The 25,910-nt window shown below is 44.3% G+C and overlaps 1 protein-coding gene across 10 annotated transcripts in view; it reads right to left on the bottom strand.

Moving 5' to 3' along the window:
- Positions 1-25,910, bottom strand: part of LOC135904809 (G-protein coupled receptor dmsr-1-like) — a 1,021,428-nt gene that overhangs the window by 9,116 nt on the left and 986,402 nt on the right. For all 10 annotated transcript variants that reach the window (XM_070525370.1, XM_070525371.1, XM_070525395.1 and 7 more), the window contains one exon: positions 12,269-12,318. The gene's annotated coding sequence lies outside the window, so the exon portion shown is untranslated. The remainder of the gene's footprint in view (positions 1-12,268; positions 12,319-25,910) is intronic.

Genomic DNA, 25,910 nt, shown 5'->3' with positions numbered 1-25,910 from the left:
ACGCCACCGCGATTTCCTAGGTTTGTAGCGCGAAGTGACATAGACACAGACTAGAAGAAGACAGGACGAGCGCTTTTCTTCTTCTAGTCTTTGTCAAGTCTGCGTCTGTGTAACTTAGCGCTACAAACCAATAATATGCTACCGCGCCAACAAGCTCAACTGTCCATCCCTTTGCGATTTTCTACGAGACACCGAAATCTATCTAACCAAGACGAAGTGTACCAATCACAGACGCTGACACAACCCTCCTCATCCGGTTATCTACTTTCACTGTGCTGGCTCGGCCTCATCGATACCCTTTGCACCTCTGGTCAGTCAATTAGATAAGAAACGCCTGTCAAGTAAGGCAATGCTATTTTTCTTGAAAGCAAACGAAAGTGACCTCCTATAACCAAGGAGAGTGTTCCATTGGTCTTTAAAAAAAAAAAAAAACGCTGCGAATCCCCGCTCAATACTTGCGTCGGCGGTTAGGTAATATTGACGTCAAGAGATGGGAATAAAAACATATTGGAATAACTTTACGTTATAAGCTCACGGCCAAATTATTTAAACTTAAAGCAACAGTTTTACTTAGCTGCCTCTGCTATGCTTCCTTTTTTTTCTCGCATTCATTATATCTACCACGATCGTTCGTATAGATAAAGACGCCACTCAAAGTGGTAGAAAATGGGCAGCTGCATTCGAAACATAAAACACGAACACAAATGTGGATCACATTGGTACACAAAGGAGCCAATGACACACAACATACGTATAAAGAAAATTTACAAGGAGAATGTTTTTTTGGTTTTCTGTTAATGAGTTACAGCCGACTGACTGGTCACTCCTCGATCATGCATTGAGAGCATGATCATCTTATTGAAAAATGTAATATTTTCACATATCAAGAATAGGACTGGATAATAAATTCAGTAGTAGGCAGCGCAAGCAGCCCCCTCCCTCCCCCTTTCTTGTTATGAGCGCCAAGGCTTGTTTAAAGTGCTCGAAACATCAAGAAGGTTATACAGTACGGACGCACTGCATCGAATAGCCATGCAAAGTTATGAGCAAATTAAGTTTATCTTCAGCTGACTTTAAGACGACCTTGGCAACTGTTGGCGGTGCCAATTACTCTAGTTCTATAACTTGTTGATTATTATTGAGTTCTCTGAATTTGATTTACTGAGAAATATAGTTTCAATTGTTTGCGCATAAAAAGTTAAAAAATACAAATTATATATGCAGAGGGAAGTGCAGAGTCAATAGGCTGAAAAGGAGACTTCCAGTTAGCGTTATATGTATGTAAGAAACTAAGGATACTGCAGCCATACATGATTACAAAAAAGAGAATGAAACGACGCATTTCTGAAGTCAGTAGAAAACAAGAAACATTATTTTGAATAGCTCGCAACAATTATTGCCACCTTGGCAACTATTGGAAAGGGTTGTATGGAGTGTAAAACCGATTAAAGCAATGAGTTTCGTAGTAGCGTCACTGAAATATTCGTCGTCAAAGTGCTTTAATTATTTATAGCACATTGCAGTGGTTTTTAGAAGCCGAGTGTGTGAAACTGGAATGAAGAAACTGGCTGTCAGCAATTATAGGGAACTGGAGTGTTTTGCTGACGAATTTCGCTGAGCGGACTCATCCGGCCAGCGTAAACGCCTCTGCGCATGTGCGCTACGCTGGGGCGGCTAGCGCATTTGCGGAGCGGACCGCTTGCTTGCTGGCGCGCGCAGCGGACCAGTGTTATTGAGAAACAAGCATGGCGCCCAGCCGTGAAGAACAGCGGAATGTCGTCGGCGTTATCTTCAAACGCGGTGCTGGCTCACCTGCAGGCGAAAAAGCCTTATCGGTATTTCACCACTGAAGAGTATACCTCTGTATCCTGCGAAAGGTTTCAGCAAAGAGGCCGTTTGACGGCGATTTGAGGTAGGTGAACACGATCGAGAACCTGAAGCAATCGTTCAATCTTGTTCGGCAGGCAGTGCAACAAAGCGCTCCGCTTTAAAGTCCCTTGATAATTTGGAATTACCGCCATCTTTGAAGTCTGGCGCCATCACGCGAGCTGCTCGCCTCATCCTCGCCCCTTGCCCCTCCTCCCCGTGGCAACCAGTTTTGCCCCCGTTTTTCTGCGCGACAATTGGACTCCCTGCCGTTGCCCTTGGAAACGCGCGGATCTTGCGTTTCGCTTGTGTTTTTCTTTTTCGTTCACGCCATTTTTCTCCTCAGCTCGGCTGGTTCGGTGCTTTAGCTCGGCGTAGCGAACGTTGTACGCTGTCTTTCCTGCTCTATGTGCTAGCGCTATGCCATGCTGTTGCGCATATAACTGCAGCAAGGATAGGATAGGGATAACTTTAATAAAGTACCGGCAAACGACGATTTAACGAGTCGTGATGCTGGCCAAGAGTCGACCTGGAGTTATACCCTACTCTGCACTAGCCCAGTTGGGCCCGTTTGTAGTGGTTCCAGATGGTTATGCCGTTTTTATGATATCACAAGGAAAGCGTGACGGCTTGCGCAGGAAGCAGTGGCTGCATTACATTGGCCGAAAGAACTTTGTTCCGACAAAGAACAGCTCTGTTTATGATGCGAGGCGTCTTATTGCTCGTAGCAAAGCATCCCTTAATGCTGCATTCTTTTCATTCTTCCGGCCTGCTCACCAGCGTTTTTGTTGCGGCAATTTGTACATTGCATAAAAATGCGGTTGTCCTCAGTATAGTTAATATTCTGCGGCGGCTCCATCCCCTCGCACGTCGCCAACTTTTATTGAGTCCGAAACGCAGCACTGTAGATTCTGCTTTCCACTGTGAACAATTATGTGCGAAGATACAGCCTCTCGATCCCACTTTTCGCGATTGTTAGCATCCGTTGACTGTTTTATTGAAAATTGAAATAGTGGCATGTAGAGGAGCTATTATTTCTACTTTACGTTGATCTGTGCGTCAGTCAGATACAGTGAATGCAAGCCCTGAAAAAATTGGGTGGACGCTTAAGCTTGGCCTTTAAGGGTGGAACGCGATGGCGTTCGAAGACTCCTTACTGCTTTTTTATGCTTTACCCGCCGTGGTTGCTCAGTGGCTATGGTGTTGGGCTGCTGAGCACAAGGTCGCGGGATCGAATCCCGGCCACGGCGGCCGCATTTCGATGGGGGCGAAATGCGAAAACACCCGTGTGCTTAGATTTAGGTGCACGTTAAAGAACCCCAGGTGGTCAAAATTTCCGGAGTCCTCCACTACGGCGTGCCTCATAATCAGAAAGTGGTTTTGGCACGTAAAACCCCAAATATTATTATTATATTATTATATATGCTTTTCATGCTTTCCGGCAACTGCAGCTTATGTAACTGTAACGTTCACTGGGAAACACTGGCTGCGAACGCTATGCACGAAGGCGAGCTCTCTGGTAGAAACGCGGCATCTTGCGTGGGTCGATCTCATGTTATCGTTTCGCACTTCTAATATTTCAGTCTGAGAAGAACTAACATAAAGGGCATGGGCTGTCGGAGTTTTTTTTCATTACAGATGTTTGTGGCCTGCCTTTCTCAAAATTCCGAGGAATAATTTTGTAAGGAATGAAAGACAAGGTATGAGCAACTTTGGTGGTAGAGAAGTGGTTTGGTATGCGTGGTTGGAAATTTGGTTTGAACGTCTTTTTGCCGAGGCCATGTCTGACGCCGCACGTCGGATTTTCTGCGACAAGGTCTCCTTAACGCTATGGCGTTAAAAATTAGTGACAAGTATACCCGTGATATTGTAGGTGATGAGCACTAGCTAGTCCACATTGCGTTTAAGTTTTAAGGCGAAAGCCTTAAACCTGTTTCCTTAAAGCCTTAAACCTGTTAAACCTTAAAGCCTTAAAGCGTAAGCCAGTTAAAGCTTTAAGCCTTAAACCTGTTTCCTTAAAGCCTTAAACCTGTTGTTGTTGCTCTGCCTGCCGACCTGTTTCAAGGTCGCCTTGTGAACAGAAAATATCTAGGGAGCCAAGGAAGGCCAGAGGCGACCCAAAACATGTCCATCCCTGTATAAGAGAATGATTAGCCGATTAAAGATTCATTATTGATTGAATTAGGGCCGATTAGGGAGGATTAAGGTGAATTAGTGTATTTAGGAGGATTGAGGTGGATTATGGTGCATGAATAGGCAACAAGATGTATGAAAAATGATTAAGGTGGAAGGAGGATTAAGACGGATTAGGGTGAATTAAGGTGAATTAGGGTTGATGAAGGAGTAATAAGACCGATTAGGGTGGATTAAGGTGGATTAGGTGCGAGAACGAGGTTTAGAGAGGATATAAGGTAGATGATGGGCTAAGATCGATTAGCGTAGGTTAAAGTTAATTGGGGCTCATAAAGGAGGATTAAGACCGACTGGGATGGATTAGGGTAGATTAAGGTGGATTAGGGCTGATAGCGGTGGATTAGGGTGTATTAAGGTAGAATATGGTGTATTAAGCAGAATTGAGGTGGATTAAGGCGCATGAATAACGATTAAGGTGTATAAAGCAGCATTAAGGTTGATTAGGGAAGGATTAATGTGAACTAGGGTTGATGAAGATGTATATTAAGACCGATTATGGTGGAATAAGGGAGATTAGGGTGTATAGAAGAGGATGTAGATGCACGAATAAAGATTCAGATGTATGAAACAGGATTAAGGTGGATGAAGGAGCATTAAGGTGGGTTGGATGGATTAAAGTGAATTAGGATTGATGAAGGAGTATGAACACCGAATAGGCTGGATTGGGATGCATGAAGACGGACTAAGGTGGATTAGGGTGGATTAGGGTGGATGAAGAAGGATTAAGGTTGTAGAGCCAACTGTAAAAAACCTGAATTCATACTAATCAGACATCCACTTAAGTCGGCATTAATACTCCTTAATGTACGTTAATTCAACCTAATTCAGTGTAATCCACCCTCATACTCCTGCATCTACCTGAATCCACCCTAATCCTCCTTAACAAAACTTAATTCTACTTAATCCACAATTTCCCCTGATCATCCTCCTTAATGCACCCAAATCCACCTTAATTGAATCCTCTTTCATTCACTTTAATCCACCATAATCCACCTTTAGTCCACCATAATTCTCCTTAATGCACCTTATTCTACCGTCATCCACCCTATTCCACCTTTGTCGACCTTAATCCAATCACTAATCAATCAACTTTGCTAATCAGTAATTTGGTTCGCTTCCGGCCTTCCTTCGGTCATGTGATATTTCCTGTAGCTCACAACGCGACCTTCAAACAGAGATCTGAGACTCGCTTAATAAGCCACACACAGATGGATTATTATTATTATTATTATTATTATTATTATTATTATTTGTTTTGAAGACATATACACGTACACACAGTTAACAAGAAATGGGAAGCGAGGGGCAGGCTGGCAACTACCACTGGGAGGGGCACAACGCCTGCCCACTCTTCTGAAGGGAGGCGACAGCAACACAGAAATGGAAGATAGGAAGGAGGGGAGGAAAAAGGACAAATCTAAAGACTAAAGTAGAACTCTGCAGCCGGAATTAGAGTGACGCCGCGTCGGACAGCCTCTGCAATTATCAACCACATCCATGGCTAGTTCGCTATGCGGCTAATTGTGTTCTCCACGATGAGACGCCAAGTACAGCTGCACGTAATCACCGTTTCACCGTAGTCGGTTCACAATATACACTACAAGGTGTTTGAACCGGCCACCTCTCATCTTCGAAGGAAGAAGCGTTAGGGCACAGTACTGATCACACACAGTAGGGCTGGTCACTGAAGGTCACGCTTACTACAGAATGTTGAGTGTTCATGCTACAAACGTGAACCTAAGTTAGTTAACTCTAAAAAGGTTAGTAGGCCGCGATGTGCCTGATCACGTTTAGATGCCCAACCACTGGGGTATAAACATTCCTCGAGTGTCGCACACCGCAGGCCAAGGAGATAATAGTTTCTCCCTAGCGACATGCGCTGCGCACTGAAAGCGGGACACTCAAATATAAGGTGCTAGATCACAAGCAATACTAGATCAGACGCACAAAGTAAATCATCTCATCATGTGGCAGAAAAATTGTCTGGAGTATAGAACTCGCCTCAAAGCTCCTTTTACATCAGTATAACGTATTAATACGGCTTTAAGAAAAAACCAACCTCCTCACAAACGTTGCCTTCAGCATTATCAATGCTGTTATCAGCATTTCTCAAAATTTTCAACACCACTGGGGCGCGCAACTGGTCGAAAGTACACGCCTCCATAGAATGTCGTCGCCCGTCCGCGGGAGCCCAGGAGAAAAAGCATGCCGTGCGCAGCCGCCGGGCGAGGAGAACTGAGGAGGAAAGTGCCGCGAGGAGGAGAGTGTCGCTAAAACACCTTAAACGTCGTAATGTAGTGACACTCTCCTCCTCCGCCTTCACTCCGCCTCGTTTCTCCTCTCTTTCGCGCTCCCTCCTCGACCGTGGCGCCGCCTACACTGCTCGAGCGTAGCAAGGGCGCCAAAATGCGCTCTTCGCCACTCCGTAGACGCTTCTCGAGCAAAAATGGCGCCGATGCACGGCGCGAGGGCCCACGTGATGCTATTAGGCCAATAGCGACGTGGCTCGGCCAGAGTGCGTGAGGAGGAGGTGGAATTCTTGAAAGCGTGGCACTACTTTACGAAGTTTAAGGGGCTTTAAATGTCGCTACTTTCAAATTACCAAGGGGCTTTATAGCGGAGTACTCCGTTTGTCCGAGTGAGGGATTGCTGAGCAAAAACCTCTTCCTTTCGAGCGGCGCTCCACTGCCGTCTCCGCTCGCCCGCTGAGCCCGCCTGCCGTAAACCTGCTGAGCTATAAATCCCTAATGGTTCGCATCGAGAGGAGGCGGTGTCATCGACCGCGTCTACCAAACGTGACACCGTTCAATAACGTCACGTACTACAGCACGCATCAACCAGTGCACATCTTCCATGAACCAGCTGCATCATCCAAACGCACCATGAGTGAACATTGCTACCACTCGCCTCTTCGTCGTCTCATGCTGGTCTCAGTTAACATTACGGTGTTGCAACCACGCTTCCCCGTTCCCCGATTATTTCGCGGTTTTTCTCACAATTATACCGACAACAGCAGCATACGACGACAAAACAGGTGATTAGCAGCAGATGCTTATGCGTCATTTCGATAATTCCCACAGGAGCTTCACTGTGTATTTTTTTTTCCACTGCAGCTTTCCTTCCGATGATCTCAGCCCCTGGCGACTAATAGCTTTAAATATGGGCTGGTGTGCCGCTTCAAGAAGCTTACTACCAATTATGAACTATTATACGTTTCTTTGCCAGGTTACCGAACACAAAAATTGTTCGTATTTAGCACATTTATCCATAAAAAATTACCTTTAGACTTCGCCGGTTCATGTCCCCGATCATTTGTTGTAAATTAACTCTAGTGCAGGTGAACAGCGCAACGTCACCTACAAACCGCATGTTGCTGATATAATTTCCGTTAAGCTATGCTTTCCAATCTAGTATTTTGAATATTTCTTGCAAGCATGCAGTGACTGCTTCTCTGACACCCTTCTTAGCCAGGAAATGTTCCGCATTTCCTGGAAGAATTGTACAAGCTAAGGAATCTCCGCAGATATTTCCTAGTACACATATATTTCTACTTTTTGACTGCGCAATCCCACTATGACGGCTCGTATTTCCACTTAATCAACCGCCTTTCTTGTATCTATGGAGACCATGCAGAGGGGATGCTAATACTTCACCGAATTCTCAGTTATCAATAACGTGGATGTGATACACCTCTAAATATTCTTTTGTAGAGCCACATTGTTCTCTGGATTATTTTATGCTACAGAAAATTACGTTTGTGAATATTTTATACAATATAAACAGAAAGCTAATTATTCAATTCATTAGCGTATATTTCCTGAGGATTAATGTGATGTTAGCACTCTGGAATTCGTGAGGCACTGCTTGTAAAGGATCGCATGCTTTCGGAGTACAATATCCCCGCAATCTTTTACCAAATGGACTGTTCTTTCTCATTTCGGTGATTTTTCCCTAGACGCATGTTTGAAAAGCTCTTCCAAGTCCATTCTAGTTGAACATGGCATATTTGTAACTCGATGACTGATCGCTACACTACTTGTACACTATAAAATTTCTCTGCTGCGTTGATGATGACATTGGCCCACGAATATTTAACTACGTACATCTTGTCCCTGCGAAGTCTTCTTGCTTATTTCATTTTTCTTTTCTTGTTTATGGGTCTTTATTCTTTGATGCTGCGTTTATTAGATCAATGAAATTAGTGATGACATTGACCTGCTAATCTTTGGTCCTGCTAATCTTTGACCTGCTAATGGTCCATGAAAGACATATATAGAGGTTGATTGAAAGCCCAGATTTCGCAATTATCTGATTGATGACATGGATGTAATCCATTGTAGAATATGCCTGCCTGAAGCCAACTGGTTCCCTTGGTTGATCGAAGTCGTGCTGCCCTGATTCTATTGGAAATTATCTTGGTGAATATTTTATACTATACGGAAAGCAATGTTATGAGCCTATAATTCTTGAATTCTTTAACGTCTCACTTCTTATGGATTAGTATAATGTCGGCATTCTTCTAGCTCTCTCGGATACTTGAAATCGTCAGGCATTGCGTGTAAAGGGCTGCAAGCTTTTCAAGCATATCTCCTCCATCTCTGATTAAATCAACTGTTATTCTATCTTCTCCTGCCGCTTTTCCCCGGGTACTATCTTGCAAGGCCCTCCTAACTATCTTGCAAGGCTCTTCTAAGTTATAGAAGGCGCCTCTGTATCATGTTCCTCACTACTTTCAATGAAGGTAGCGTGGCTGCTCTGCAGGTACTGTACAGGTCAGTAATAAAATTCCTCTGCTATTTTTGTTATATCATAGAAATGGCGGATAACATACCCTGCTTATCTTTAAGTGCATGCATCTTTGTCCTATGCCAAGTTTTCTTCTCACCGATTTCATGCTGCAGCCATTGTTTACTGCTTCTTTTTACTAATACTGCTATTACTTCTGCTCGAATCCTCGAACCGATGAAGACATAACGATAGTGCTCGTCTCGCAGAGTCATGCCGCTGCTTCTAGTGAAGCATTGTACGTGTTTTCCGAAAGGAAAGGAAGCAGGAGCCAACTCGCCATTTCTTAATTTTTACCGTCACTCAAGTGGCTTCTTGAGACCATTTAGTATCCTGGTGATTAGACGCACCAGACTTTCGACATGCTCATCAGCCGCGCTTTTCGGCCCCTCAATAAAGGCACATATATTATTGAAGCCTCGGTAGAAGCGGTGAAAGCAGCTTTTAGACGGCATCAATATTTAAGTATTGTCTCGCGTGGGCTTACACGCGGTCGCTCCACTGAAGAAACACTCCTTTCCCCCACGGCTTTAAGAGTGCTAATTTGCTCTCTGTAAGCGTTGAATACAAAAAAAAATTAGCTAAGAAGTCGAGATAGGGAATCACATCAAACAAAAATATGGCCAAGAGAAAGTGCAAGTGGCACTAAAGGTAAAGGTACACGGTGTTGTGGATTTAACTGCAAGACGACGACATGCAGAGAGAACTGAAGCTTTTGCGATATCTTGCATGTACACTTACACGAGGGGCAAACAGCCTAGTAGGTCCTCAAAAAATATTTTTAGAAAAGTGAAGCACGTGTGACCTATGCTTCCCTTAAAGAGTTTACACAAGTTGCATAGTTATCTAAGTGTGGTCCAATGCAATAACATCGCCTCTTTTAATATTGTAATGTTAACTAAGTTAAATGTGGTTGCCGTCGCTAGCAAACTGTGACCATTCTTGTATTTATTTTATTCTCCATAAAAAAATTCTGTCCATGATGGCCTTTTTTTAGACCCCGAAAGAACGACAGTAATCACTTAAAGTTGTGGCGAGTCACTTTTTTCGAAAACCGTGCACAGAGAGCAACACTGTTTATAGAGAGACATGAGTACCAGAAGCGTTCCATTGACCTGCACTCATTTTGTGTCACATATATAGTGTGGTTTATACATTTATATATCATGTTTATAGCGCAGAAAACAGGAGAAAGAGCAGCTCATGTTTGGCCACCACATCTTACGCTGTGCTCATCGTTTGGTGCGGACCTGCTGTGCTCCTTCCTACCTACGCTCTGAATATGGACGCCACAGACACGTTGCTTCCACCCTCTCCACACAATTCACAAGTCGACATCGCTCTGATCCCGGGCATTTACACAACCAATGAGAGCATGATCAACAACGTTGTGGTCTGAATAAGCATTCGTGCTAGTTATGATAATTGTACTTGTCACCTCAATCTGAATACACTGGCTTTGCTATTTCGCGTCAGTGATAGCACCTTAGTTAAATAACTAACAAGGTCTTAGATGCCGAGAGAGCGCAGCAGGCTAGAAGGACGCCGCAGATTGGAGCTCTGGACTAATTTTGTGCACATAAATCGGAGTACAAAAACGATTTTCTTTTTGTTTTTTTTGCATTTCGGCCAAACACAATGAGGCTATTGCGGCTGGGGATAAACAGCATGTGCGCAGTGGCTGTATGTCATATACACTCAGACACCACCATGCGCGCCGGCCCATTAAGCGATTACGAGAGTTGGAGGCAGAGATATTTTGTCTCCCGCGTTATGTAGCGGCCCCACTTCATAAAACATTCAGTGCTCACAAAAACACCTTACCAGAAAAGCAACATGACCGCTCTAACTACTGCCTGTTTCCCTTTGACTTTTTGCGTATCGTGTATACGGCCTGTTTTTGTATTTTTTCCTTCGAACAGCAATAAAGAAAATTGTCTGCGATAGATAGCGCAAATCAGCCTTTTCAAGTGAATTACCGGAAGACGCGGGAATTACCTGCTCGAGAAATCGCAATGCCCAGGTATCTAAGTAAATATATTCATTACTTCAGTTTTTAATTATTCACTTTGGGGCGCACATTGATAGCGCGAAATCGAAGCCGAGCGTAGTGAAGTCATCTTCACTTAGCAGATATTATAAGGCCAGCCTGACTTCCAAGATCTATAAAAAGTAAAACGGAATGCATTTGTGCTTCAGTGTTTGAGTTTCCCAAAAGTGTCTGTTTAGCAAGTCGGGATGATCTTAACTGGTAAGCTTAAGCATTTTTTAGCAGATTTTGTTACAGATGTCTTGAAAGTACTATAAGTCCTAGGGTTCCTCAGACATGATTTTCCTACTGCTTGGCTTTAATTTCAAATTTGAAATAGGTGCCCCAAAGTGAATAATTAAAAAGTTATTTGCGCTATACGCGCCACGCGAATTGCTAAAAAAATGTTCGAACTAAACAAAAACAGGCAATGTGGTATATACGAGCATCTCCTCAGGCAATAGATAAGTGCAAGTGACTCAGTAACACCGTTCAACCAGTAGCATTAAAAGCTAATAAAAGCTGGTGCTTCCTCTTTATGTGCCAAACTATTGAAAGCCTCGGTTCTCTTCAATTTACCGCCGTTGAAAACAGTCAAATAATGGCCTACTTTCTCGAGGCAGTTCACAGAGCATAGGATGCAAGTAGAATTTCGACGGTATCGTTAGTTGATTCCTAGTACTACTGTCAGACGTATCCGCCAACAAATCCGTAAATTACGAATTGTGCCATGGACTATGGATCATGAGAAAATACTCTTTTGTGAGTACGAATCGAAGTAAATTTTATTGAAGTTAGATGTAGCAAATGTTTACAGCGACAGCTGTATACGACTAACCTTCCTTGGTTTTTTCGGCGTCCGGCAACAGAAACGGACTTAGCGGTTTCTAACAAGCCCATACGGGTGCAGTGCGGTGGCACAGATGTCAAAATGCGAAACAGATTACAACGCTCGCCGTAAACAATAGCATGACGTCAAGGTTATCGCAGTATTAAGCAGGAGAGGTACCGGCGCTAAAAACAGCTGCGTTATGATGGGGCGAACCGTATAGTTCGTACACCCGAAGAACAGCATGCGTACGAGGAGTGCCGGAGGGAACAGCAACGAGAATGTAAACGGTACCGGCGCGAAACGACCACCGACGAAGAACGATCCCGCGATGCTGAACGAAAACGACAATCGCGAGCCCGGACACCTCCGAACCAGCAACGACACCAGACTTGCAACGCAAAAAAATTACAACCATTCCACTCTGTGAAAATGGAATGGGTGCGAAAGTACTTTGCTTTTCGTTTGGGAGCTTTGATTGTCGTCAGCTTTCGCTGCCATTCCATCTTCACAGAGTGGAATGGTTGTCATTTCTTGAAATGCGTAAGCATTCTTAGGCGACTCACCCAGGAAATCTGTCCGTCAGTCTGTCCTTAACGCCCAATGCGATGCGCTCCTATAAAGAAAAAACCGGAAGTAAGTTAGGAGGGAAAAATTCGAAGAGAAACGTTGGTGGTGGTGAGTTTCCAGCCTACGACCCGACGCTCACAAGCCGACTGTCTTACCTACTCGGCTAAACACCCACGCTTGCACAAGGCGAATATATCTGAACCGGGCACGTACCCAGGATATTTTTTCTGAGAGAGGGAGGGGGGGGGCAAACCAAAGTATATTTTCGATGCAAATGATGGCGGTATCTTTAGTAGTACAAATATGAATAATGCCCATTGCTCGCCATAAAGACGCGTAAACCCGCAAAAGAGAACGGAACTAAGGTGTATCTCATTGGTACGCCCGTGAGATACACCTCTCCTTTACTTGACAAACAAGGAACCACATCGAATGGACTCGCGCAGGAAAGAAGTGCAGGAAGTACACTGCTAAGAACAAGTAAACAAGCGAAAATGTAACATGAAGATTTCTAGTAGCGTTTTTTGAATTAGCTCTGAAATAATTATAGAGAGATATATACTTGAAGAATCACAGTTCTTTTGGATCCCTTGTTTACTGCTCTACCAAGTGCCAAAACCGACTTGTATTGTTATTTGGGAAGTTGCGTAACGATGCGTGGCCGCCAGTCCCGTAAAACCTTGTAGAGTGCAGGACGCTGCGGTTCTAGACGTACTGCGCCCACCTCGAAAGGTTATGAAAACACTCACATAAGCACTGCAGAGAAGTGGCTACGTCAGGCGGTTCTTCTAATAACTGTAGAAGCGTCATTCAAAACACACGGAATTATTCTCCATTACCGCCTGCGTTTTCTCTACTTCCTTTTTAAATAAAAAGATCTTGACCCATAAATATTTTCACCAACAACGGTTAAATTTGTTAATTTTGCTTTTCCTTCCTGTTGGGCTGTTGCATCGGCTCTCTCCCTTAATTATGAACTTAATTATGAACGCTTAATTTATGAACTCCTTGAGATTTTTGTTTTATGTTGCCAATTTTGCACGAGAAGTGCTGTACAATTAGAGAAAAACGAGACGAGGTAACGGGTGACATTCACATTGGTTATGTGTTTAACGGCTATTGCAGGGTTTCGTGATCGACGCTGTTTCGCAGGATATTATTTTCCACCTTCTCTAACTCATATCACAGGTACATGATTCCGAGGATCTGCCGGCATCGCGAGGAGCCGTCACTCGAGGAAATAATGAAGCAAAAAGAAAACGTTCATTGCAACTGGCGTTTTCTCCGGCCGCAACTCGTTCCACGAGCATACAGACCAGCTCACTACAAATTGAATCCCTTTCCTGGTCCCTAGATCAGTTTAAACAAAGAAGGTTGAACTAACGAAGCAACAGCGATGCACGTGACCATTCCAATCGATGGTACCAACTGAACGCATCTCGAGTTAATCACGCGGGCACCGAATCCACGAGAAAATTGGCCCTCACACCCCAGGAGATGCCGATATCTACCGCCATCCAAAAGGAGAGAAAAAGGCAGCAAAATGTTAACCGCCGAACAGCCGTCGAGCCTCAAGATTGATTTGGCGGCGCTTTAGGAATTTGTGTGACGAATGGTGGCGTGGGAAGGGGGTGAGGTGTGCTGCTTAATTTTGGAGGGGGGAGGGGCCGGGCCCCCCAGGCCACCACCTGGGTACATGCTTGGTCTCAACCATGTGAATCTGTTGTTCCGTGTTCAAACAATCATTTTTTTATTATTTCATAAAGATACTTTACAGATAGAGGTATACAGAAGGAGGTCCCATAGTAAAAGCTGAATTGGTACCTCCTGTTCATGGTTAATATAACAGTTACATTGGCAAGAAACAGCTACTCAATCGATGCAATTGCAGAAATGATAAGTATTGGAACACAGATATAAGTAAATGAACATATGACTAGACAACTCTGTATCGGCAGTAAGAAATATTGTCAAACTAGATAAACCTAACATAGAAGAGGAGGAAAAATAATAAAAGAAATAAATAAAGAAAACATCAGTAGCATGTTGAAGTACATGAAATGGCAGGTCTAAAACGAAAATCGGGTCATACAGTAAGTACACTGTGTAACATACATGTCACATAAAAAATTTTGAGTTCATAGCAAAATCGACGGGCTTTCTGGAGTTTTATGACAAACTGTAATGTATTCCATGATGCAAAGTGAAATGTCTGCCATAAGTAGTTCCCACTGTGTTGTCGCGTAACACAAGCAGATAAGCAGTCCATGAGTTGATAAGGTTGACAAGGGGCCCTATAACGTAAACCTATTCCAATATGTTTCTATTCCAATCTCCTGACGCCAAATTTGCGTAACCACCGACGCAAGCAACGGGCGGTCACCTGCAGTGTTGTCTGAACAGACCAATCAAACACTCTCCTCGTCCATAGGAGGTCACTTTTGTTTGCTTGAAAAACGAATAACATTGCCTACATCGATAACCGGATGAAGAGGGTGGTGCCGGCGTCTGCGATTGGTCGGCTTTCCTTTACATAGCTTGTGGTGGCTGGTCGAAAATCACGGCGGCATGCAACGGAAGCTTAAGAATGACGCTAAAACTGACCGTCAGGAAAGAAGAGTTGGCAGAGCGAGGTCGTAAACGTGCCGAAAGTGCTCGAAAACGTTACACGGCCACGCAAGAAGTTTTGTTATACACAAATACACCCATGCTCTCCGGCAGGTGTGAGTAGCCAGCGTCTCAGCGATCGGTGGCAGCCATCTTTTATTCCTTTCGGAACGGGGCAGCCTGCGGCTATTTCGAAGAAAATTCAGTTTTGTTCGGCATATTGATGCATCTTATCGCGTACACGTCACTTTGACACGGTGAGTTTGTGCGGTTGTGTGACGTCGCCTGACAGGCAGGTGAAGTGGGTGCAGCTCGAAAACTTTTTACCAATAGCCGAGGGCTAATGACGGAAAGGGGTCGAATCAGAAATAACTGTTTTTCTTTTTTCTGTCAAATCATGCATAATCAGTGTGTACACATCATATCAGATAGGGAGCTATCGCGGTTTTCATGACGTCGCGTGACAGACAGGTGAAGGGGGGGTGGTCGAAAAAATGTTTTTCACCAATGGTGGAGGGCTGATAGCAGAATTGGAATAGAAAAGTTTGGAATAGTTTTACGTTATAGCGCCCAAGGAGTGATTAACAGTTATACCGGTCTTTTCGCGGTTGATAATGGTTAGACGCGGATTTATAAGGTGCTAAAGAGCGATAAGGGCTTGTAATGGCCGGATCAATTCTGATAAGGTTCATAAGGACCAATAAGGGTTGATAAGGATCGGATCGGTGCTGATAAGGTTGATGACCCATAAAGGTTGGTAAGGATTGATAAGGCTTGCATTGAATTCGATAAAGTTGACAACGACCTATATGAATTGGTAGGAGTCGGTTCATGTCCGATAAGGTTGATAACAACCTTTAAGGGTTGGTAATGGCCGGACAGAGTCCTATAAGATTGATAACGACCGATAAGGCCTCATAAAAGTCTATAAGGGTTGGATGGAGTCCGACAAGGCTGATAACGACTGATAAGAGTTTGTACTGGTCGGATTAACAGACAAAACAGACTGCAAGGCCAATAAAGCATAATTTAACGAATCGTCTACTGATTCGTCAATGCGGTAAGCAACATATGCTTCGTATGCGTGGAGATGAGTAAGAGGCACAATGCTTACGCATACTTAGACAACTCCAGGGGAGTTGGTGCATAATTTTTTTAGTTCATTTTGTGACCCAACATATTAGATTACCATGACCTATAATTCAAATGATCGACCAGATATTTCGTCAGTTCTGCCATTATTATCAATTCTAACTGCCGCGGCAGGGTGTGTGACCAAATATAAAAATTTCGCACTGTGCTGGACCAAGCAACGTTGGCCTGCAGTGCAGAGATGTTTCCTTTGAAAAACAAATTGCCTAGAAATGAGTTCATATGGCATAAGATTTGACGCTCTCAAAGAATTTGAAAGGACCATGATGAGTGTTCGAGCGAGAGAACATGAGTGAAAGCACGTAAAGACGCAAACGAGCGGAATGAAGCCGACGAGAAACGCGAATACCTGCCATGACGTCACGCGAGCGGCGCTCACAGTGCATCCGCAGGCCTCGCTAGGGCGTCCACAGACGCAGCGACCACCACTCTCCTGGTGAGAGGTGAATTCGTAATAGCCTGCTCCCACACCACTAATCGCAATCAACAGCGGTACTTCGAAAATTTCCAAGCAAGTCCGGACTTTGTCGATGCCGTTGCAGTTTCCACGCATTGTAGAGCGTGCTACTTCGTGCGGCATATATAGGGCGAAATCGACGAACATTTTCAGTGTGCCAATGCACGCCTTCACGCAGCTACATGTGTTTAGCAAAAATCTGGTAATAGATATCTCCTAATAGAAATAAAGGGTCATCTTCCCATAATGCAAAAATGTACACAATAACAGAACGTCAGATATAGTATATGCTCATATACCGTATATTCACGATTCTAAGCACCCCCCGATTCTAAGCACCCCCCCCCCCCCCCCTATATTAGCGAAAACATTGGGAAAAAAGTTTGCATGCGAATCTAAATGCCCCAACCACTGGTACGCGCCGAAAGCTTCGGCGCGCGCTGGCAAGCGAACGCGTCGCTTCGCTTCGGCTGGAGGGAAAGGGCGCGCAACCACTGGAGACGCGCGCCGAAGCTCGCTCCTCGGCTGCGGCGCACTGTTGCTGGACTATTCCGTCTTCATCCGTCAAAGTTCGGCCTAAAACAGCCTGCTGTAAACTAAGCTTGAAACAATAAGTTAGTGATCTGTATGTGCTTTTCGATATAAAAAACACGTTTGAATAATGAATATACACCTGCCGCAAGTTTGTTTTTACTTTTGAAGTAACAATAGTGTACAAAATATCGACATCAGCGCACGCGCGTCGTCTGTCTGCAAGATTGCTTTGCAAACACCTGCACGACGATGCCATATATCAAAAACTGTTGTACCATTTCATTTTTTGGTAGCTTATTGCACAGCCAACTATGTAAGAATTAGGCGTGCAATGTATAACTGAAAAAAATCTGTGTTGGAAATATTGCCACGTAGTAGTGACGGTAAATAAATAGTGCCGGCTCAATCGCACCGATAGCGGCGAGCAATGTCGGCAATTGTAGAAAATCTCATCTGCGGGTCAAGCGCGTCGGTTTGCATACGGCAGTCGTCGAAAGTTACAGCCTATTCGCTGGTGCCCGCGCGCCTTCCAGAAACTACAACACAATTCGTGTCGCGTATGCAATCAGATTAGCAATGTTCGTCGACAACAGACAGAACCATCGATAGCATTCGCGAAACTTGCGATACGTTCAGGCGCATCCTGCACCGAGCGATAACGTTTAACATTTTTAGCCGGTGAAATACGGTAACCGGATACAGATAAAGCATCCGTGTCAATATAATTATGCTTGTTGGTGCACGAGAGAAACGTGAAAAAGTGGATTCTGAGAAAATCAGCAAAGCGAAATTGAAACACCTGTAGCACTCACAAAAAAAAAGAAAAACTAGAATAGCTAAAATTATGGGGTTTTACGTGCCAAAACCACTTTCTGATTATGAGGCACGCCGTAGTGGGGGACTCCGGAAATTTCGACTACCTGGGGTTCTTTAACGTGCACCTAAATCTAGGTACACGGGTGTTTTCGCATTCCGCCCCCATCGAAATGCGGCCGCCGTGGCCGGGATTCGATCCCGCGACCTCGTGCTCAGCAGCCCAAACTAGAATAGCTAAAATGTATGTAATTCGTATCTTGTCTCCCCCCAATTCTTGATTCTGCCAAATCTAGCCCATGGAGCACCTCCATTATTCTAGGTTGTTTTGATGCATCAACACCGCATCCGGAGGCCTTCACGTCGAGTGTATTGCTACACAACATTTTCACAGTGCAAGGGCCATGTTATATTGTAACTGGTTTCCACATATCAAGTTTGCCTTTCTTTACATTAACGAAATGGCATACCGTCAGATAATACAAGCTTGAGAATTAGAGGGTTTTGATAGGAGTCTTTCGTTGCCCTTTGCCAAGTCATACTATTGAAGCACTTATTCGAATGTATGGGAGCAGCTCATTTGCATAGTATCAGAAATATATAAACAGGTTATTTTCACAATTTACACACTTCATCACCACAAAAAAGAAAAATTGCAGTTTATTGTTTTCAGCCTGCCATGATGTTTTGACTGAGAAATATATATTCAATTTGTTCTGCAAGGCACGCAATAATTGCTGTGGCATATTATTTTATTGCACAACACTACATACAGTAGCCAGCCATTATTAAAACTCAGAAGAAATTAATAGCACAATGCATATGATCAGGCACATAGCATATTATTGCACTTTCTTAATTCATGCCAGAACGACGACCACAGGCGTCCTTCTCCAACAAGGTCAGCATCCATCGTGCCTCCTTACCATCGGGCTTCACATCCTCAGCATGTTCAACCTCAGCTTTGTGGTGTTTAAAACAACCTCAAGTGCGTCTTACGGTTCCAGAAGACCGTCCTGCCTACCTTGGCCTTGAAGCAAGCAGCTCTGGATTGTTTGCACACTTTCTACTTTGATCGAGTCCACATATATACGGATGGTTCTTCTACTCAGACCAGCTCCACCAGCGCAGTGGTTATACCATCACGATCACTAAGCATCGAATACAAGATTTCTTACTTGACAACATCGACCGGTTCGGAGCTTGTTGCCCTCCGAGGTGCCGTTGATTATATTAATAACCAACCGGCTAATCGGTGGGCAATATTCTGCGATTCAAAGGCGGTCTTACAATGTCTTCTGTCATCTCTTCGTCGCGGGTCATGTGAACAACTCGTGTCGAAGATACGAGAAATGCACCATCACATGATCATGAAAGGACACGACGTCGTGTTTCAGTGGCTGCCTGGTCATTGCGGTATCTCCGGAAACGACCTCGCTGACGTAGCTGCTAGGAAAGCCCACGAAGGAGCAACCCTTATTTCTATACCTTTATCGTGGACCGACGCAGCCCAACACTTAGGCAAGCTAGCGCACTCTTTTGACATTGGAAAAGTGGCACACACCTGAATTCGCTCAACATCGATTGCATTCCCCCGATCCCTCTATGCAACTGCGGCTGTTACCAGGTCTTCCGCAAAATGAGGAAACAGTGTTGTGCCGCTTACGCTTGGGCGTCGCTTTCACCAATGCATATGCATTTTTGATTGTAATGGCTGATAGCGCCGAGTGCAATGCCTGCGGTGTCGAGGAAACCATAGAACACCTACTGTGCTACTTACTGCCCATCTTTTGAAGATGAAAGGCAAGACCTCTGCACAGCTCTATATCAGCTAGATGGAAAGCCGTTCACCTTGAACTAGATCTTGGGACCATGCCCTCGCATGTCGCAGCTACAAAAGGCCACAAAAGCGCTGCTGCGATATTTGCAAGATATCGGATTGAGTCAGCGTCTGTGATCCAAACTGAGTGACCGACTAATATCCCCAGTGGACTTTCTTTTCTTTTAATCTTTCCGTCCTCCTTTCCCTTTCCCCAGTGTAGGGTAGCCAAACGGGCTCAGTCCTGGTTAACCTCCCTACCTTTCATTTATCATTTTCTCTCTCTCTTCTTAATTCATGCCCTTTTTTTAATTGCACAAAAGCTACTGCACTGAAATAGTATACTAGTACATACTTAAACAGCACAATTTTATACTACGATAATAATCAATCATTCAAATTTTTATTGTAGTGCCCAGGAACAGCTAGAGAACCTTTGTACAGGTGCACTTAACGAGCACTATGTGAGACAAAATGTACAGAAAACATGAATGTAGTAGACAAAAAAATGGAAGATAGAGAAACAAATAGGAAAAAAAGGAAACGCGGAAAAGTAAAAGGGAGTTAATCCTACATGGTTATCTACAGATACACAAAACACAGGAAATGAACTCTGAAGTATGTTTTGGAGTCGAGTCTTATTAGCACAATCTTGTAACAAGCCCATGCAACGAATGTGGAATGCTACCTGGTATACTATTGCGGCACAAACAAATGCATATGATCAAGGAGCTTTAAGGAATGTATAATGTCATGGACCACCTTATACAGGAACAAAAGGTGTGATTTATTAAGACTTGAATCTAGAGGTGCGAGTTGAAGTATGAATAAAGGAAATTAAGACATCCACCCGTTCGTAGCATCGCTACAAAGGAAACCCAGACGGATTCCTCGAAAGAAAGGCCTTTGTAGGGTTTCCTTTGTAGCAATGCTACGAACGGGTGGATGTCTTAATTTCCTTTATTCTTTACTTCTCTCCACCTTGCGGGTTTCCGCAGAACTTCTACGTCGAGTTGAAGTATACTTGAGAAGGCTCAACTGTGGTCGCCAGAATGGCAAAAGTGGTGCTTTAAGTTAGATATCAATTTATTCTGGATGCGTTCAATGAGGTCAGAATTAGATTTGCTCTTTGCACCCCCCTCCTACAGAAGCATACTCTAGTAGTTGGAGGCACACAGCAGAATTTCAGAAACACAACAGGTGAGTGGAAATCATGCAATTCCAAGAGCGTGAAGGGCATCTTGTGTAATTATCTATGTGAAGAGAAGCTTAGCATTTTGTCGAAGTACACACCAAGATCTTTCCTTTCATCGACCCTAAGAAGTGGAGCATCACGTAGGGTGTATCAAAATTTCACATGGTGCGTTTTGTGCATATAACTTAATGCCATAGTGTTGGAAGCATTTAAGAGTACTTATTGCTTCTGCACCAGTTTGAGAGTGAAAAAATGTCTTTTTGGAAGTCGATGCAGTGGTGAACACTGTTGACAGTCTGAAATGTCGGCACACAAAGTCATGCTGTTCATTTATTAAAATGCTCTTAGCACTAACAGATAGCGAGGAATCCCATATAGATTCAAACACCTGACGCACTGAAGAGGATAGATATAGGTCGGCAGTTAGTAACTGCACATCTAGCACCTGATTTTTGCATGGGCAATGTTCATGCTACCTTTCGAGTGCTAGAAAAGGTACTAGACTTTAGGGAACTATTGAAGATGCTTGTGAGAACGAGGAACAAGTATGCTTCCATATGTCTTAACCCTTTCAGACACCACTTTATCCCATTGATTGAAAAGTTGCTTTCACCACATCTCTTGCATCCTCAGAATCGTAGAAAGTGTACAGCTGCAGCAAATGTTAAGAACTTTCAATTGTTTAGCGAGTTTTGTGAAGTTTACAAAATTTCGACTCCATGCGAAAACTCACTACAGGAACACAAAATATGAAAACATGTACTATTTCGTGTTTTGAAAAGCTTGAAAAGCACTTATCCAGCTACTTGAGAATTATGCCTGGTGCACGACATTGTAAAAAACAATGAAAGAAGTGAACCCGCTACATACAACATACTGACACAGAGTAACAACACCCAGCCGTCTACCTTCCCACTCATTTTGTTAAAACATTCTGCACATTATTCAAAATTGCAGTACAGTTCCAATAATAAGTGTTTCAAATGTATGAAACACATTTTAAATACCATTACTTTCATCAGTGCTTTTGCTATTGATGCACGCTCCTGCTGTGCCCAGTTGTGTAGACGGTGTCTCAAAGGGTTAAGCTCTGTGGAGGAAATACCATCAACACCACAAGAAAGGGAAAGTTTAAGGCAAAGTTTAAGGCACTTCATATACTTGGAAACGAGGTTTTCATTGACTGTTAGCATACACTGCGCCAGACTGAAAAGGAAGGTTACTTGAAGCATATTTCACACCATATAGCAAACAGAAATGTTCTGCAAAGGCATCAGCAGTGTTCGAGACAACACCACTATTTTCATGAAGAAGACGTACATCTTTGGCACTCCTTTTAGAAGAGAGAGCCCACAAAGCCCCAGAAATATTTTGAATTATGTGTCACGCTGCCTTCAACACAATCAATCTGGTCAAAGTGATGATTCTAATAATAATAATAATAATAATAATAATAATAATAATAATAATAATAATAATAATAATAATAATAATAATAATAATCTTAGTGGTAACTTGGCACACTAGACTAAAAAGAAGGCTGATGCCTGTATGTTAGAGCATTTGATAACCAGCCATCTAAAGCAGGAATTTGCAGGATGCAGAAGAGACTTCCTTCCCCTCCATGTGCACACACACTTGCTCAATAACACAGCATGGCACACGCACACATTTGACAGGTGCACAACACACAGGAGTGCCAATGAAGTCTGGTTCCAAGGAAGGAGAATCCAAATCGCCAGGGGGGTGGAGAGAAAGCTCTGCATGCCAGATATAATCATGGAGTTGTGGTGTCGGGCCATAGAGGCGTGATGAGGGCTCGGGCTGTGCTGACCACTTGTTCAGACGAACTGAAGAAAGATTAGTGCTGTCCAGAGAGACATCAAACACCCTGCAGTATAGACTAGTGCAATGTTGCGTTGGTGTTGCAGGGTGTGCTACTTGAGGGGTTTGAGGCAATCCTCGAAGGCTGGCATGAGCTTGTGACAACCGAAAAGACGGGAGTAAAGGGTGCCTATTGTCCCGCGCTGAACAAGCTTAAGTTTGTTAGCGTCGCGAGTTTGGTACGGGAACTATACTGATGAGCAGTACTCAAGTCGTGACAGAATGATAGAAGTGTAGAGTGCTCGGAAAACCTTAGGTCATCAGGGAAGGGAGACACGGGACACAAACCCAAGAAAGGGCCGGTGCTTACATACAGTGCTGGTGACATATGCGGAAAAGTTGAGAGAACAGCTAAATGCTACACCCAGAATGGGAAGGGCCCGAACAGTCTTTATAGAAGTGCCTCCAAGGAAGAAGGTTGGACGTGCAGCAGTTTCGTTGTGGCTGATATGCATGGCAGCACTTTTTACGGTGCTACTACAAAGTTTGATATTGTAGGCCCAGTCGTTCACCTTTACGGAATGTATTTATTGTAAGCACACATGCTGTGCATCGGCATATTGTTGTTGTGGAAGCGTTAACTTGTTAATCAAACACATGCTGCGCAGATGCATTAGTAACTTGGTTTTGAGTAGATCTTTGTCCTGACTACAATCTATAGTATCGCAGCAAGAAACATTTTAGTAGAGGCTGAAGGGATTCCAGCAGTTTAAGCATACTGACTGCACAAAACACTGATGACACCTTTTCACCTTCCCCACAATGCACTCACACCATCTACACTTTCCATAAGCAAAAAGTGAGATAAAAAATCAATTACAGTTTCATTGACTCAGTACTTGCTGATTCTGAAGCGGGCATCGAAGCAATCGTGATATACGCTGCTACATTAGAACTTGAGACTGACTCCAACCAAATAACTGAATTTTATTAGCCCGACGTTTCGGAGCCCATTCGGCTCCTTCTTCAGGGGGTTGTTCTTCGGGGGGTGGCGGTGTGCCGCTTTTAAAGCATCTTTTTTGAAGAAAGGAGGGGGGGGGAACGGGAGGGGGGGAGACACTTCACAGACGGAAAGGTGGGGGGGGAACAAAAGGAAAGGGGGGTGTGTTGTTGAGCGCTTCCATGGTGCTGGGATGACCGGTGCTTGGGGGAGTGCTCGCGAGGGTGCCCTTGATGGGGGGGGGGGGGGTGAGGTTATAGGGTCGCGCCGACGTTCTGTGTTGGTGAAACAAGCGGGAGTCTACCTGGCTGTGCGTCCTTTTCTTCTTTTCGTCAGGTCGCCAAGGCCATGGACATACACCGAGGGTAGGTTGCCCTTCACGTGGTTTATATTATTCCCCGTATTCTGAATGTGCCATGACTCCAGTAGTAGTCTCTTTCGCCAGTTCGTTTCTGTTTGAAGGATTTCAGTTTCAGTTTCCCGGATCTAAAGAAAGAAAAGAGAACGGTTCTCAACGAACTTAAGAGGAATGGCTACACAGATGACTTCATTCGAAAAACAACCAGACAACAAAAAAGAAGAAGCAAAATGCGGGACCTTCAGCCGTCGACTTCTCCCCAACCCCAGAAGCGAGTGTCCATCCCGCACATCAGAGGTACCAGCGAAGCGCTCAGCCGAATATTAAAAAAAGAAGGCCTCAAAGTGGCGCACAAACCAATAAACACTTTCAATATCCTCCTCCCTAAACCAAAAGATCGTCCGCCTAAAGAAAAAGCTCAAGGCGTCGTCTACAAAATCAGTTGTGCCGACTGTCCGGCGTCGTACATCGGGGAAACCAAAACTCTAAAAGAAAGGATCAGACAGCACGAGAACGACGTCAGGACATTCAACCGTATTCGCAGCGCCGTCGCTGAACACTCTGAAGACGCCGACCACAAAATTGCTTTCAAGGAAACTGAAATCCTTCAAACAGAAACGAACTGGCGAAAGAGACTACTACTGGAGTCATGGCACATTCAGAATACGTGGAATAACATAAACCGCGTGAAGGGCAACCTACCCTCGGTGTATGTCCATGGCCTTGGCGACCTGACGAAAAGAAGAAAAGGACGCACAGCCAGATAGACTCCCGCTTGTTTCACCAACACAGAACGTCGGCGCGACCCTGTAACCTCACATCCCCCCCCCCCCGCCCCCCATCAAGGGCACCCTCGCGAGCACTCACCCCAGCACCGGTCATCCCAGCACCATGGAAGCGCTCAACAACACACCCCCCTTTCCTTTTGTTCCCCCCCACCTTTCCGTCTGTGAAGTGTCTCCCCACCTCCCGTTCCCCCCCCCCCTCCTTTCTTCAAAAAAGATGCTTTAAAAGCGGCACACCGCCACCCCCCAAAGAACAACCCCCTGAAGAAGGAGCCGAATGGGCTCCGAAACGTCGGGCTAATAAAATTCAGTTATTTGGTTGGAGTCAGTCTCAAGTTCTAATCAATTTCCCAACCAGACAGGCAATTCTGTCGAAATGTTTAGCTTCACGCTGCTACATGCATAGGTCTTGCATGATGCAGGTCCTGCTATGCACAGCACACAGGGCACATGTTGCAAACAGATAATTTCTTTTTGCAGTGCTCAACTATAACGACACACTGACTCAAACATGACTGTGTTGTCACGTATGCTTCAGTGCGTCAGTGTTCTTGATTGCTACACGAGCGATTTATGCCCAACTAGCCCAAAAGACGGACGCACTAGAAAGAAGTTAGTGAATGAGTACAGTGAACTTGTACTGAACTGGATTCACATGCCGAATAGAAGAGCGCAGTGTCAGCTGAAACAGGCGGCACGGCTGATTATCTATGTACTTCCAATAGTTCGGCGGAAGTTATCTTTACCACTGGAAACAGCGCAGAGCTTGCCCGTTAAACTTGAGTCAACCGACACCACACGAAACACGCCGCGGTTGACCAACCCAACTTCCACACGATTCATTCACCACATCACAGGTCACACGAAGTCAAGAGTGCCATATTTTAAATCACTGCAGCACCAAACGGACCTGAAAATTCATTTCCTTCGACAGAGTTTCTCAGGTGAGTTCGTTCACTCGCCAGTTACGAACTCGATGGACCCGCTAGGCCTACGCGTAACGTAAACATCGGCGATAGGCGAGTGCTGATTATCCAGACTTCGGAACTCGTAAATATGTTTCCATTCATTTTGAGCACAACAATATGCACACA

The sequence above is a fragment of the Dermacentor albipictus genome, chromosome 1 (assembly GCF_038994185.2).
Source record: "Dermacentor albipictus isolate Rhodes 1998 colony chromosome 1, USDA_Dalb.pri_finalv2, whole genome shotgun sequence".
In the NCBI taxonomy this organism is placed as follows: domain Eukaryota; kingdom Metazoa; phylum Arthropoda; class Arachnida; order Ixodida; family Ixodidae; genus Dermacentor; species Dermacentor albipictus.
The sequence above is the reverse complement of the archived record's forward strand: the minus strand, read 5'-3'. Positions and strand labels throughout refer to the sequence as shown.